This window comes from Sus scrofa, chromosome 15 (assembly GCF_000003025.6).
Source record: "Sus scrofa isolate TJ Tabasco breed Duroc chromosome 15, Sscrofa11.1, whole genome shotgun sequence".
Taxonomy (NCBI): Eukaryota; Metazoa; Chordata; class Mammalia; order Artiodactyla; family Suidae; genus Sus; species Sus scrofa.
Genome location: NC_010457.5, coordinates 43,781,621 through 43,795,467, shown reverse-complemented (window position 1 = coordinate 43,795,467; position 13,847 = coordinate 43,781,621). Strand labels below are relative to the sequence as shown.

General features: G+C 43.8%; 1 protein-coding gene and 1 long non-coding RNA gene across 19 annotated transcripts in view; one reads left to right on the top strand and one right to left on the bottom strand.

Annotated features, from left to right (window-relative positions):
• Positions 1 to 13,847, bottom strand: part of TENM3 (teneurin transmembrane protein 3) — a 2,583,558-nt gene that overhangs the window by 606,280 nt on the left and 1,963,431 nt on the right. Inside the window, exon 1 of one of the 17 annotated variants that reach the window (XM_021076362.1) lies at positions 7,762 to 11,010. The exons of 15 other annotated variants lie outside the window; for them this stretch is intronic. The gene's annotated coding sequence lies outside the window, so the exon portion shown is untranslated. Of the gene's footprint in view, positions 1 to 7,177; positions 7,295 to 7,761; positions 11,011 to 13,847 lie in introns of those variants that run through there. One more of the 17 variants, XM_021076361.1, reaches the window with a different exon arrangement.
• Positions 7,348 to 13,847, top strand: part of LOC110257187 — a 69,833-nt gene continuing 63,333 nt past the window's right edge. The window contains exon 1 of one of the 2 annotated variants that reach the window (XR_002339464.1): positions 7,348 to 7,599. This is a non-coding gene — a long non-coding RNA (uncharacterized LOC110257187). Of the gene's footprint in view, positions 7,600 to 7,745; positions 7,876 to 13,847 lie in introns of those variants that run through there. The other variant, XR_002339462.1, reaches the window with a different exon arrangement.

Genomic DNA, 13,847 nt, shown 5'->3' with positions numbered 1-13,847 from the left:
ATTTTTGACAATCAAGTGACAAAATATGATTGTTTATATTACAGTTTTCACTCCTTATGATATTAGAGTCATTTTTCTGTATTTATTTAAATTACTATATTAGTTATTATTTGCAGTATTTTCTTGCCTACTTTTATTATTCTCATTACAAGAAACGTAAGTGAAAAAAGTTAACATTTCAAAGATTCACTTAACTTTTGCTTATAAATATAGAGAAATGTAATAATGCTGTTCGAAATACTTTTTTTTGTTCTTCAGAGAACAACAACAAAAAAAAAGTCACAGATTTGTTCTCCTAGAACTATAGGACTGACAGCTTTCTTTAGCTGGAAGTTATTATAAATTCTGAAGGAATAAAATTTACATCTGTCTTCTCCTGGTTTTCATAATTATTTTAAACGACAACCCCTGTGCCAGCTTTTTTCAAAGAGCTATTTAAAAGAACCAATCCCTTGCCAATTTCTCCCACCTCCATGTTGACAAATTCCAAATTCTCTGATAAAAGTAATAACATATATGTTCCACTTTAAAAGAGCATTTGGTAGACAAAGAATAAACAATAAGTATACTTTTCAATAGGTTCACGATCATAATTACCTAAATAAACACACCCCAACATTAGCACAGTTGCATGTGAGTCATGCAAACCCAGTAAAATACTTCATGCATTGCTCATCGTAAATTAATTAATTTCAATCTTGTCCTGTCCCTCTCTTCATAACATACCTTCCAGCATGAGGTCCAAGTACATGAGCTCACTTAAGATAGCTCTCCAGGACAGAAGCCAAATGCTGAACACAGTGTGGGTGCTGGACTTGCTTGTGAAGAAGGAAGGACCTCTTCTTTGGAAACGCCCCTGTTATCAAAAAGACACCTCACCTCCTCACACTCATAGGGGGTCCTCAATCCTAATCATCAAAGATTCGCCGAGCTTAACTCGAGATGAAATAATCCATTCTAATAAAAGAATGGCTTTTCTTTCTTTCTTTGGGAAGCAGGAACCACAAATTCACATCATCCCACTATTCAGAGGTGCTTCAGAATCTGACTAAAAGAAGACAGTCATCACCACACTGGTATTTCTTTCTAAATTATGGCAATCTAAAGAGGAATTATCACAACAATTCCGGCAGGTTCTGATCACCACAGAAATGACAGAATGACTAAAAAAAATTTATGAGCCTTTTCTTCAGAGATAAGTGACCTTGTACATTACCTCCCAAAGGATCCTTTAAAATAATCAGTGTTTTTTAATGTCCCCCTATAAAATGGATCATTATAAAATTACAAGGTGGTGTTTAGTCCTATGCACAAAGAAAGTATACTTATAAGACAGAGCTGTCAATATGTTTCCTTTATCCCATCAAGATAATGAATCACATACAATATTTAGAATTTCCTGGATGAATTTTAAAAAACATGAAATTCATCGTCTCATGCAGGGATCTAAAATGCCTATACTTAAAATGAAAAAAAAATGTAAGTTAATTTTCTCTGTACTTACCCAATTAACTTAAATGACCAAATATGCCCTTTATAGACTGTTTTTCCTGTCAAAGGCATTGCTACACCCAGAAAATGCTCAAAGAACCACTACTCTTTGTAAAAGGTATTCATATTCATATTGCTTCATATCTCTCTCCCCCACTTTTTTCCCCTCTCCTCTCTCTCTCCCCTTCCATCCTTCTCTCTCTCTCCCTGGTCTTGCTCTGTATCTCCTTTTGCTTTTGAGGCTGAGACTCAGTAGACCCAGTTATACAGTTATTATTATGAAATAATATGATGTTTATTATTGAGTAATATGGTTCCCCTCCCCCAGAAAGCTAAATCACATCAGCCCCACCCCTCCCCCAAAGTCTCTGACAGAAGTAAAAAGTATTCCACAACACTTCAAAGCACTTTGTCAACAAACAGCATCCCAGGCTAACTTGTATATAATTGAACATGAAAACGCAAGTGTGAATACATGCACTTGTCTCTCTCACTTCATTTTCGAAAGGGATGTTCTCCGTGTTGCGTGCCCCAGTGTAAACCAGAGGACAGCAAATGTGGGCAAGGTGACTTCTATAGTGCCACATCTCCATAAGTGGTTATCACTTGTAATCTACGATCAAGAATGCAATCACAGTTTGATAATATGATACACTCCGTTCTGTACATGTTCCTGATGGCATCAGAACCATCTATTAGCTCACCTGAAATCATGGAACTCAGTTAAGACTGCCACCTATCACAGACTCATTTGAAAAATCACTACTAGCCCTTCCAAGAGCAAGAGTAACAACAGGGCACTAATGCCTCATCATCATCTTCTTCATCATCATAATTATGATATCTGATACGGTTTCAAGTATTCCATGACTTATGAAAACATTCTATTATACCGAATTTGTACAGTGACTTAAAGACGTAAGATGTAGGTTTAGGTAGATGCTCTCTTTTATGAGACTACTATGTAACTGTTCTAATCAGTCAGTCCTCTGAGTTACTGAATCAAAATCATAAAACATTTTCATCAAAATTCTTTTAAATGAGTGAATCCCATTGTAGTTGTGATAAATGAAATGTCTCTCTATGTTAGAGTCCGTTTCTGTATTTTGATTGTTTATATTCTAAGGGCTAGCTCAAATACGACTTTGAAAATGGCTTTTTAAGTGCATTATTTTACTGTTAAAACTGCTTTAAATGAATGATTTTAATTGGAAAAACACTGATCCCATGTAAATAATCTATCAGTACAGAGAAGAAAATGAAAATCCAATAAACATATTTCCTACCAAATCTGTTTTTCCTGAAAGCAAAGAACAATGTCACCATGGAACTTCACAGTCACATCTTTATTTAAAGATCTTGTGGCTATATTAGAATACTTATCTATATTAATCTCACAGTCTATGCTTTTAATATTTTTGTTTTATTGAGACCATAAGCATGTATCACAGTAAGTGATGCAATATGGACCAAAGCCCAAGAAAATCTTAACGTGATCTTTCAGAAAAGAAGAAAAAGCTGATAAAGCTGAGGACAGCTGGACACAACTAGGAAACAAATGCAAATATCACAGTAGGGACAATACTTTTCCCCATCTTTCCAGGTTTCCAAAAAAGATAAAGAATTACCTCCACATGCATTACCTTTCATTGTCAGGATTATACCTACCACCTTGTGAAATAAGTTCTAACACATGTGCAAATGTAGGTCTATAATTCTAAGAAATCCTTGAAAAGCTCAACAAGAATGTTGATAATAAACAGAAAATGAAATAGGCTAAATGTATAATGTTTCCAATTTATAACTCAAAAGACCATCCAACCTTTTGATGAGTAAGAAAATATACCTTGAAGCATGTTGTGTGTGTGTGTGTGAGGGGGGATGTTTTAGTTGAAAATGTATTAATGAATTGCTTCTTCATGCTTTATATAGTTCTCAGAGAAAGTTCAAATTAGGTCCCCCCAAAGGATGTTTTAATTATGAGAAGCAATATTTTGAAACTCAGACAAGCCATCACACTTGTTTGGAAACAAATGACTCCTCAAGATGTAGAAGTATTACTATCAATCACCAACAAGTTAATTCTACATAATAAGGCAAGTTTGGATGCAAACTGATCCATTGTGGAATGCTGGATCTAAAATTGATTACAATAGCACTCAAAATGAATGCAGCCCTCCAAACCACTTCTTTGCCCAGAAACATTAATCTCAATTAGAAGGCGGGCTTCATAATGGTAATGCTTGGTATAAAAAAGTATGAAATAAATCAGTTTTTATAAGACACAGCAATTAATCAGTTTTGAAACTCAGACTTTTTTTGTGTGTGTGTTTTTTTTTTTTTTTTTTTTGTTACTCACAGAATGTCCATCAGGACTCTTAAAACAGCCCTTATCTCCAAATTCAGGTTTGAAATGAGTCCTACAAGAAGCTTCCATGACATAATTTTTAAGATTCAGTTGTTTAAACTTTTAAGTAGCACTGCATTATTGTATCAGCTTTTCAGTACACTTTTTTATTCTGAATGCATGTTAAATTCTTCTCCAGACTCTCATTTTGCTTTAGAAAACAAACAGAACTTTAACTGAAAATCCAAAAGGGTTATATAATTGATTATGGGTCAGAGTAAAAGTTTGATAGTAAATTACTGTATTCTTTCCTGACATTCTCCATCTAAGTAAAGAAAGTATGTCCCAAAAGTCAAAAAGGATATTTGACTATCAAATAAAACACGGGTAGATAAGCAACACATAATTGATCATGTTTAACAAGTTTTATAGCACGTCTTCAAGACAAGGGCAGACAATTCATTAATGCTATTGAAGACACTGATTCATACAAGAATAATACCGTGATGACATTCTTCAGCCACCCAGAAATAAAATTTTTAAAGGGAGAAAAAGAGTTGAAATGAAAGGAGGTAAATGTATATATTAAAATAACCAATGCTGATAAACTAATCAAGCTGTCTTTATGGTGGTTTTCATCAGACTATGAGCATCCCCAGGACTTATTTCCTAGTACTGTTGTAGAAAGGATAAACTTCAGCATTTCCAAACATATTTTCACATCTATTGCAAAAATATCATTTTTGGTACTTCCAGCTCAAAGTTGATCAGGTATTTCTGATAGCTCATTCCACTGACGATGTCCGGCTAACATTTGTGTCCGGTTTCCTATTTCCTCAACTCATTACAAAGAGAATAATTACTCTTGGCTTTCCAAAGCAAAGATAAGAAACATTAGATTGAACTTGCTAACTGGATTATGATTGTTTAGCTAGGTTTACTTTCAGAATAAATTACAAACTTTTCACTTTATTTAGGTGCTTTCTTCTATTCAAAGATAAGCATCCTTATCTTTCTTTGTCTTCACCCTAATAAAGCAGATTGCCTTTTCTAACCAAAAGACTCATGACACACCTACAAGATCATAGAAAGAAAAGTCTCTATAATTTACCTAAAACATGTGTCTCTAGAAAATAAACACAGCCATGCAAAATGACTCAATTTGGAAAAATAAGTAGTCACATTCTACTAAAAAATTATCTGCTTTAATTTAAATAACTAAGCAATCCTCATTAAGGTTGATGTTCTCTGTCCATGGGTTGCTAGTATTAATGCTATTGGCTCAGAATACTAACATATTTTCCAAATACATAAGCACTGCTATAGTTACTAGTATATAAATACATTTTCATTACAATTGTGTAGATATGTAAAATATATCTGTCTTACTCAAAGGAACTAGTTTCCCTCATAATATATATCCTTTTAAAAAAATTATCCAAAAATATATCTACTACTGGCAAAAACAGCACCTTTGAGTAAGAGGAATATTAAAATTCATGCCAGAAAAAAATTAAAGATTGTTAAGGAAAATGCAACAGGAAGAGAGATACACATAATCCTGAAATGCACAATGGAATAACTAAACTGTTTATAAACCCCCCTCTTTAAAAAATTTTGGAATAGTTTGTGAATGTCATGACATTTTTAAGTGGGATTAGCAAGTCTTATTACTGAACTAACCTCTCACTCTTAGAGCAAGTATTAAATATTTGCTCTGCGTTTAGAATCACAAATCGAAGTTTCAAGGCTCTTAAAAGAATTGCACGTACTAAGAAATACAAGCCAGAAGTTTTGGATAATTAAGAATCTATTAAGACATGCACAAAGCAAGACTGTTGGTGTATTTGTAAAATCTTCCGTTTCAACTGAAATATTAAAATCGATAATGAATTTTAAGTATGCAGTTACTCTTAATTCTAAACTCTCTTCTTAATATATCAGAAAGACTACAAGTACTCCTCCAGGTAGGCAACTGGGAGATGGGAAGGGTGTGGGCATCACATTTGAAAAAAAAAAAAATCACAAAAGGAATCAAATCACCAAGTTCTGTTCAGTTGCAAGACCATCTTTGGGGGTTCCTTTCCAAGCTTTCCAAAGATGCCAGTCCTTTCTTTTTTTTTTTCTTCAAACAACAGAAGGGAAAGGTAATGCCTAAACATATTTCTATTTCGAGTGAAAAGACCACCCAGTGGATTCTGCCAGAGCCTGCAAATGTTTGACAAATACATTGTCACAAGATAAGAAATAGAGTATTATTTAGAGACAGTCCTGTTCTCCGTGTCTCAGCTGTCTAGACCCCTGTAAAAACTGTTTGGACAGCGCTCGCTCTTTCACTTCCATTGCACTTACCCAAAAGTACCTGGAAACTTTACTGGAGCTTTAAATTATAATGACTTCAGAAAACAAAAGTATTTGCAGAATTACTCCTTAACCTTCCTCTGCAGTAAGAATTAGTAGGCAGGTTACCGTTACAACCACCTTAAACTTGCAGTAAAGAATGGAATTCAAACTGCATAATAAGGTGTTCAGTAGAGATCGGACGAATCCACCTCCACCTAAAATATTTTGAAGCTTTTCTTAATCGGTTGTAAAACACAAAGCGAACTTAGACTGAGTTGCAGACTCATAAACCGAAATTGTTTAAATGCCCGGTTCGGGATATTTGCTTGCTTCCAGCCTCATCCCGAGTTGCCAGCTCAAGTTTCAGTCGAGATCCACCACTCCCCACACCGCCCCAGTCCTTTTCTGCCTTCGCCGCTTCCCAACTTGGCTCCCCGTAGTTGGAGAAGCCTCGTTCCCACTTCTCCGGAAAAGTGGTGACATCCCAGGGTTCCCCGCTCGCTGGAAGCCCCACAGGATCTTGTGAGACTCCTACTCAGAGGACGCAGCGCCCCACCACAAATCTGGGGAGCATCCCGACCGGAGCGAGGAGGGCTGGACTCCCTGCCCCCACCGAGTGCCCAGGCTGAGCTGCCTTTCTCGGGGAACCCGGGGCTCCCAGGAACCGGGGCGCGGCGCCCAGCTCCTCGAGCGAGAGGCACCAGCGAAGTTTCCACCTGAACCAGCAGCCCGAGGTGTCAGACGCGAGGGAGGGGCGGGGATGGGGAGGCCCGGAACCCGGAGGCCGGACCAAAGAGCCTGCCGGCGGAGGAGATGCTCGCGGGCCACTGGGGCTGGCCAACTCGCCGCGCCTCCCAGAGCAGCTCGGGGAACTGCGCCGCCGGCCCAGCTAGCTCCCGAACACCCGCCCTCCCTCGCTACCGCTCCAGCGCCGCGGCCCGGGCACTAGGACCCCCGAAAGGAAGGAGGGCGCGCCGGCGGCGGCGCCGCACTTACCACGCTCGGCTCGCCGCGCCGCCCGCTAGCTCCCCGGCCGCCGCCGCCGCGTCCACCCGAGCAGCGCGCACACGGCGCTCCGCCAAATTCAAAGGAGCCGGGCGCGGGGGAGGGGGCCCCGCCGGGGGAGCGAAGTGTGGGAAGGGGGAGGGTGCGGGGAGGGGAGCTCGGCAAGTGTTACAACTTCCTTCCCTGCCCACCGCCCGGCCGCGGCGGGCTAGGGACGCGGCGAGGGAGGGAAGCGCGCGCGGAGCGCCAATGAGTTCACTTTCTTTTTCTCCCCCGCGCTCTCCCCCTCTCCCTTCCCGCCGGCCCCCTCCAGCCTCCTCCTCGGCCGGCAAGGCCCGGCCGGAGTTTTCGGTCCTCGGCCAGGCAGCCGGAGGATGGAGGCGGCGAGGGAGGAGGAAGAGGAAGAGGGAAAGGTGAGGAGGCGAGTCGGGCGCCTGGCCAGGGAGCAGCATCCAGGACCTTAATGGTGTGACGTGGGGGACGCGCCGGGCCAAGACTGCCCGAGCCCAGGCGCGTACACGTGTCCGTGTGTGTGCGAGAGAGTGTGAGGTAGAGAGCAGAGGAGAGGAGCCTACCATGCGCTTCCCCCGTGCTGATCGCGGGAGAGCCCAATCACGGGGCGAGCTGGACTCGGCTGTGATCATTTATAATCCCGGACTCCTCCGCGCCGCCACTTGTCAAGATGACAGGTACTTTATTTCTTTTTCTTCTTTATTCAAAAGAAGAAATTCCCCGTTTACTGCCTTTTTCTGTCAAATGGGATTTGCCGGACGGAACCACGTTCGCCGCCCCTCCCTCCTTCCCTCCTCCCGGCCGCGTAGGGTTCGGGAAAGCACCGAGGCTCCCATGCTGTGACCAATCAGGGCATCTACTACCCTGGCCGTGATTTAGGGGTCATCCATGAATAACACTTCACGCTGATGAATGGCTCTTGCCAGCTTTCGGCTGGACTAGGGGTCTGCCTGCCGCTGATTACAAACACTAATGAACTTACGGCGCCCAGTGAAATTCACACGCACCAACAAAGTGCGGGGGTACGTGCGCCGGGTGGCGAGGGGGGGTGTCCGTCCTTTTCTTCCCGTCGGGGCCCGGAGGAGGAGCGGGGGAGAGGGCGGGTAATTGCTTTGGACCTAAGTGGAAACACTTCTCAGTGTAATCAAACCTCTAACCTTCTTCGAAAACTACTTTTCTTGATCTTCCATAGGGTGGGCATTTCAGGTCAGCTGAGTCACCCGAAGAGGTGGGAGTGCAAGACACTGCCGGGAAGATGGATTTCAAGGCAGAAGGGTGTAATTAAGGATTTCCACCCCCTGTAGGCGGCCGGTCCTTTACAGTGTCTCCGAAAATGACCCGCGCCTTCCTTTCCAGAGTGTCCTCTCCTCCGAGGCTGAAGAGTGCAAATGACCTTCGGAAGGGGGAGGGGGCTCTAAACACTCGGACTTCCTGGGTAACCCCAGCTGGGCTATGTCGTACGCAAGTGTCCGCCCTCGGGTTCAAGCTCTGGGACTTTCAGCAAGTGCCCCCTGGCCAGGAGACAGATTCTGGAGGCCTCCAAAGGCTGCACAGCTCTCATTCTCTCTCTTTCTTTCTCTCTCTCTCGCTCTCCTCAATGCGCCTTCTCCTTCAACACTACCCCTGCCCTGACGTTGTTTGCTGTGGGAGGAAAATAAGTTTACTGCTGTGCACTAGGCACTGTCATTTTCTATTCACTCAAGTTCCCTGGGAAACGCTCACTCCAGGTGTTTCCCCCCCTCCCCACCGCCTGCCCCGTAAAGATACTGACCCAGGGGTAACTTTAAGTTCTGGTTGCTCTGGAGTTTGGGAACATCCAACCTGCGATTTTAGTCCAGCTGATCGCTGGCTCTTCGGCCCCCCGCGAACCTGCAGTTACCTTTCTGTTCCCTGACAGGTGGCTTCCGGCTGGGGCAGACGCGCTCAGGGCGGACAAGCGCTTTGGCTCCTCTTGGGGCGCCCGAGCGTATACCCCCACCCCACCCCCACCCAGGTAGCTAACCAGTTGTGTCCCTTGCCATCTGGACCTGTCCTTGGAGGCGGGGCAGAGGGACTGGTGCGCTCGAGCCTTCTCCTTTCACCTCCTCTCAAATTCAGAGCAGACAGTTCTACCAGTTTGCATCTAACCTGACTGTGGCTAGAGGAAATAACATTTGCCTTTGTAAGCACGTGCAGAACCAGAAACTAAGACCTCGGAAAACAAGAAGAATGCCTCCTAGGAAAGCCTAAGCCTTTAGAATTGAGTTTCTCCAAGGTTTGGCGATCAAAGTGACAAGGTGAATACATAAACTTCAATTGGTGTATCCAGTCGCATGGTGAGTTCCCAAAGTTGCTAAGTGACGGAACACACTACCAGGCGTTGGGAAGTAGCAGTGATACTTGAGCAACCCCACCCTGCTCTCGGGCCTTCTCCGGGGAGGGGCGGGGGCAGGGGGACCAGTGACGCTAGGGCACCATAGGCACATCTTTAAGGGAAGAATCCAGAGCTGCCCTGGGGTGGATCAGTCTCCTTCCTGCCACGTGTATTTCACACTTAGGGAGAAACAACCACCACAACAAAAACAAGGCGGAGGGGGCAGATTAATTACTGTCCCCCTCTCTCTAGCCATTCTCATTTTCTTTAGAAAAACTGTCAATTATGAAGGTATGCCCCAGATGTTACATGACAACCACAAATACATGCTACTTAAAATTTGCATCCGTGACAAGATCAGAAGGAAACTTGAAAGGTGTTTCATAAATTACGTTTGTGGCCCAGTTCACACAAAAACATTTTAAGTGTTCAAAACTTTTCTAAAGTGTCAAACTAACACACACACCCCTGATTTTTCCTGTACCTTGCCATCTAGGAATACATGCACACACAAGAGAAAAGATACCTTGCTCCATCCCAAACAGGCCAGAACAGAAAAGCTAAATTACTACTGGTAGAACAGGTGGGAGCTGGGTGAGGGGCTGGCTGTTTCTTCTTTTCAGCTCTCTCTCTCTCTCTCTCTCTTTTTCCCCTAGAACTCTCATTATAGCTAACGCTGGTAATAAGTGTAGGAAACAATAGAACTCATAAAATTTAGAAATGGTAATAAATCTCAGAGCCTGTCTCTAGCCCAGCTCCCTGTTACAGGATATTCAAAGTTTTTCATAGGTGATGCTCAGCATTCACACTAATTGGATGCAGTACAGACAGACTACTCTAGAACTCATTAACACAGCCCTGTGCACCCTCTGCCAGGCGTCGCTGGTGGACAAGGCACGCAGGTGTCCTGCTCAACGCCTCAAGCGTGTGTGTAAGGTGCAGCCCGCAATCCAAGCAGCTTATGCGTGCTAAGTTTCAGGCTTCGCGGTTTATTATTTTTCCCTCCCTAACAAAGTTCCGTCATTCGAGGCCATTAGGAAAAGCCGGTGTTGTGCAGTGCCAAACTATACCAGGCACTTTCTCCTCCAAATGAATCCCTGGAAAGCAAAGAGGCAGCTTGCTATGTGGCCATCAGGATTTTTGCCTCTATGAGCTGTGGTCGCGGGAGGGCGGGGACCGTGGGCTGCTCACACCGTGCCCTGGGCTGCAATAAAAAACGAGCGGGGGAGAGAAGAAATGCAAGTCCTCGCGGTCTGTTTTGCAAACGTCTGCCCGCTCACTGCAAACTCTGCCGTGTGCTGCTGATGACTTTGCCGTGCTCATGCATCTGGTCGTGTATGGGATAATGGGACGGAGCTGGAGACATCGCCCTCCCGTGGGGCCCCCTTGTCACACTGATACGCAGCCCTCCCGGAGGGGGGCGGGGAATGCTTTTGAGCTCTCCAGGCAGCCCCCACCTCCTCCCCTGGAAATGCAGGCTAGCGGCCTTTGTAAGCCTCTAAAAAGGGTGCTGGGGAGGAAGACAACGGCCCAAACCTCCAGATGCACCTTGGGGTTAGGGAAGATCTGACTGTGTCTTGGGGACTGGGATGGGGTTCAGAGGGACAGGCTCCTGTCCTGAGGCAGAGGCAGGGCCACCAGCACCTGCTCTGCGGCTCCGCCAATCCCCACCTCGGCCTAGTGTTGCTCCCCACCTGCAGGTGATACTTGTCCATTATAATCAGCTTCAGATGAGCTTCCCCCCACCCCCCGGGCTGTGGTTTGGGGTCTGTCAGTGTTCTCCTTCTGTCCTAAGGCTCCTGGCTGCAGCTGAAGGGGCTGGGTGGCAGCTGTTCCTGACTCCCTCCCGTGGGGAGCAGCCGGTCCCGCAGCCACTTCCTCCTTTGACAGGCGGGGCTTTCAGGCGTGCGGAAGGGGAGCACCGGGTCAAGCAGGTAGGAGGCTCTTCTAGGAGGCTCTGGGCCATCTTCAGAGGTATTCTTTGGACTAATTAACATCTGCTCTAGCCAAGTGAGGCAAGAGAGGCCTGGCCCCCGGGCTCAAATCCAGGAGCTGCCTGGGCTGCAACCTCTCCCACTGATTGGACTCCCGGTGATGATGAGAAAAGCAGGAAATGACTGGTCCTCCCGGCTCCCTCTCTGAAAAGATCAGTAAAGACAGTAATCCATATATGTCCTAAAAGAGGTTATGTCTCAACTGAGAGCAAGTTAAGTGATGAGCGCCTTTGAACAGAGGCTGAGGCTGGTAGTTGCTGAGGAAAACAAATCACTTTGCATGTAGCAAGCAATTAATCTGGAACAGTTTACAGCACTAGAACCGAACTTTTACACAGAAGTCTCAAGGAGCTCTCAAGTTCTCATAGGGATGTTTGGTTTCCCCTCCCTCTTGCAAAAATAAGTAACCTATTTCTCTGGGCTGATTGAGGGAAACTGCAAAACAAATATTCGGATTCAATCGCTAAGAAAGTCATAAAATGAAATGACTGTTTGTAGTGGAAAATATGCTTTCGTTACCTTAATTAAAGCTAGATTGGCCTCTCTCAACGCACTTCTGTTTTGAAGCCACCGAGTGAACTGGTGATTGCACAAACAAACCTTTAAATGGGACCGTGCTTTTCCAGGACATTAGTTTGTGTTCCACTGCATAAACTCAGCCTGCGTGTGCCTTTGACCTTTGGTGAGACACAGTGTGGAGCCCAATCCAACTCCTGACTTGGTTTTGCTTGAGCCACATAAAAGACCTGGTTTTGTGGAGGCATCTGAACACGGAGGTATCTTTTCCTGTTTTGGTTTAATTTTATATATGGGTTTAAAACCTGTCACATTATTGCACACTAAAAGATGCGCCCTTTATCATTAACAGTTATCATGGAATACCTTTTAAAATCTGTCATATTCTCTGTAAATTTTTTAGTAAGTGGTACATGTTCTGTACTGAAGGTATACATAAAATATATAATGTATTAGAGGTATAAGTATAAGGGTATTTAAGGTAGTCACTAGCAAGATGTGTCGTAAATTAGTGACACGGGACAATTTTGTTAATGATATGATGTCCTTTAGCTATTTCAAAATCCAGTCTATAAGTTATAAGCGTAGGTCCAGAAATTCAACATCCCATAACTATAATTCAATATCAAAGCTATTGGAAATCTCCTAACTTCCTAAACGTGCCCTCCTTTCTCCTCCTTTTGTCAGCTCTTTAGTCTGGAAGGTCCTGTACGCTCAGCCCCCTGGAACACCTACTTATGAAAGCACTTATTAATGATACTCCCCTCTCTTAGAAGTGCTTCCGCAGGAGTTCCTGTTGTGGCTCAGTGGGTTAAGAACCTGACTAGTATCGATGAGGACGTGGGTTCAATCCCTGGCCTTGCTTGGTGGGTGAAGGTCCCACGTTGCTGTGGCGTAGGCCAGCAGTTACAGCTCCAATTAGACCCCTAGCCTAGGAACTTCCATATGCCGCAGATGCAGTCCTAAAAATGCAAAAAAAAAAAAAAAAAAAAAAGAAGAAGAAGAAGATGTTCCACAGTATATTCTGCCTGTAATAAGTGACTAAGCGATAGCTCTGATCTTTAAATAAACTATTCCCAGTAACTGAGACCTCCCAGAGCACCAGGCACTGGCCCTAGTCCTCTTTAAACCTACAGGACCCAGCACAAAGTGCTGTCAGCTAGAGGATGCTCAGCAAATGGTTGTTGAGTGAATGAGTGAGCACATGGATAAACTATTTTCATTGTATTCGATCATTCTTTCTTTTTCAAAACAGGACAAGTCATAAACCAAAGTCACTCCCAAAATATATTTACCAGGTATGCTTCTCTACTCTCCTGCGCATCCATCGTGTAATGGCACATAGTTGAACAATTCTAGTCATGAGAGCAAGCCATGTGAATTTAGCTCTGAACTTAATTGACTTATCTCAGAAACATAAGTAGGAGTAAAGACCAGAATAATAAGAAAAGGCAAAGGCCAAATTTTATTTTCTTCTTTCAATAAGCCATAGCATTTATTGAAATTTGGGGGGAAATGTAGGAAGCACCTATTATATGCAGGTGCTCTGAGAATTTTCTATTAAATCTGACATGATCTATGAAACTTTGTCTACTGAATTTCCTTTGGATTTTTAATGGTGAGAAATGAGGAGCCTAAGATGACTGCTTCTCATTTCTTCCAGACAAGAGTTCAGCTGGTATTGGGGAAACAATCTCTGTTTGTTCCTGTCTTCTCAGGGGGACTGTTTCTAATTGATCTGGCATGGAATTTAGTTGGAGATGTGTATGTTGCAATTGAAGCAGAG